Raw genomic sequence first — 2,330 nt, 5'->3', positions numbered from 1 at the left:
GTTTCCAATGGATCTATAAATAAAATAAAGAGGTTTAAGTATTATATTTAGATCTGTTTTCTTTTGCAAAATGTTAAAGATTATTATTTTTTCCCCGGCCCAACCAATCTTTGTGGGGATCAACGGTTACCTTTTAACAAGAAAGATTGTAGTCATTGAATCCTTTTGTTGGGTTTCTTGCACCCAATCAATAAATATTTGTGTCCAATGAATTGTCAAAGATGGATATACTGACTTTGCCAGCAGATTTGTGTTGCCTTTGATGTGATTTGGTGACTGGATTGGACGTTTGGAAGACAGCTGAGCAGAGAAAGAGGGAGGGGCTGAAGCCAATCTTTTTTTTTTTTTTTTTTCATTTTTTAAATATATAAATATTAATGAAAAGTTACGTAGCAAAATTAAATAACTGACATTTCATTACATACCCATCAGTTTTTGTCATCACATCCATGTAGACAATAATCTTAATAGAGTTAACAAAAAGACTAATAATGTTTATTTTTTAAACTTAAAGGACTAATAGTACTTACTTGAAATTTAAAGGACTAATTGCACTTATAAGATAAATTTTAAGGACTAATGGTGTAGTTTTGCCATATTTTTTCATACCAAAACTTTGAAGATGAAAAAAAGAAAGATTAGATTATCAGAAGAATCTGCTTATCAAAGTGAATTGGCTTGCCTTTCATAGAATCAGTTTGTTTTGCAAATCCACTTTTGATGACTTGTATTTCATAGATCCAAGCTGAGTTTATTCTGAGGTAATCATAACAATTTTCACTTGATTTGAGTAAAATTTGGTTAAATAATAAATGTTCCTATCTCAATATTTATTCTTGGAATAAAAGAGTGAAATTGGCTTAGAATTATGAAATAGTATTGCATTGAGTTTCTCCTCATACCAACATAACAATTCAATGAAGAGAACAAGGTAAGGCAAATGTGTGACCTCGCTCATCACTCACCACGAGAAATTTCTCCACAAACATTTTCCAATGAAAAACTGGTCCAGTGGCAGTTGGGCTGACCTAAGCCCAACTCTAACATTAGTGGGTCTTGGAATGAAATCTTGAGAAAGGTGCTCGGCCTAAAATGAAAACTCCAATAGTCTTACCCAACCTGAGTTGGGCTTTTAATTATACTTTATGGAACCTTATGCAATCTATCAACGTGTGTGTGTTTGTCGAATTTATTTAGTAAAAAGTGAGTTTAACAAATAAGTTGTTTTTCTTTAAATAAATAAAATTTGTTTATATAACTTGAAAATTTTTGGTTGACATAAGTTTGTAAGGGAAGTATAATCATTTGTTATACAAATATATATTTGTTTGCTTAGAACAGTTGGATTAGGATTTGAGTTCGAGTTTTTCTAATAGAAGTAATACCACTGAACGATAAGGTTATTGGTCAAATAAAATTTTCCTCGTCAAATAAAATTTTTCTTTATCTTTATGTACACATACATTTTCATTCAAATAGAGAGACTTTAGTTTTTTTCAAAAAAAGAAAAAGAAAAAGAAAATGAACCCAAAGAAATTAAGTTAGAAACCTGTGGACTAATTTGAATTACACAAATTCGTTGTCGTTCATAAACCATATCAATAATAGTTATCTTTACCCTTTGTGGTAAGCCCTTCAATGGAGGTACTTTTTCTTCTATAAATCTTGACAGTTGTCACAACTTTCAAGTCCTGCTCTTTTGGAGTAAAGCATATTCGATATCTGTTAATGGAAGGATATGTGACCAGTTATGACCCAATTCCAATAAAGAATTCCTAGCCTGCGCTTTCTTTTCTAGAATCTCATACCATTGGATCAGATAAATTACCATTGGAACTCGTTGTAATTGTTTATATGGCTCAGATCAACCTAATAAGCACCTGGGATTCAACACATATTACTTAACCAATTAAACCAATCACATATAAATGTTAATTAAAAAAAAAAGTGCAATGGTTATTTACATTTGTCCAAGGAACTCATGCTGCTAGATTAGATAAAAATGCAATTAGACCCTAATACGGCTTACTACCAATTTTAGTCGATCATTCAAATTTAAGTCATGGAAGTTGCTTAATCAATTTAAGCGCAACATTCATCATGGATAAACAAGCATAAGATAAACAACATTGAACAACACACACACAAAGACAAGTATTTGTCCACGGAGTGAAAACCCAATGGCTAAAAACATCTTGAAGCAAAGCAAAATCAATAAGTCCTCTATTGAATATTGTTGCAATTCATACGTTACTCATGTGACTTCTCGTACACCACATGGTCAAATTAAGTATAGGAAATTTGAGAGGTATGAACTGGAAGGCTTGGTA

This window comes from Quercus lobata, chromosome 6 (assembly GCF_001633185.2).
Source record: "Quercus lobata isolate SW786 chromosome 6, ValleyOak3.0 Primary Assembly, whole genome shotgun sequence".
In the NCBI taxonomy this organism is placed as follows: domain Eukaryota; kingdom Viridiplantae; phylum Streptophyta; class Magnoliopsida; order Fagales; family Fagaceae; genus Quercus; species Quercus lobata.
This window is presented reverse-complemented; position numbering follows the sequence as displayed.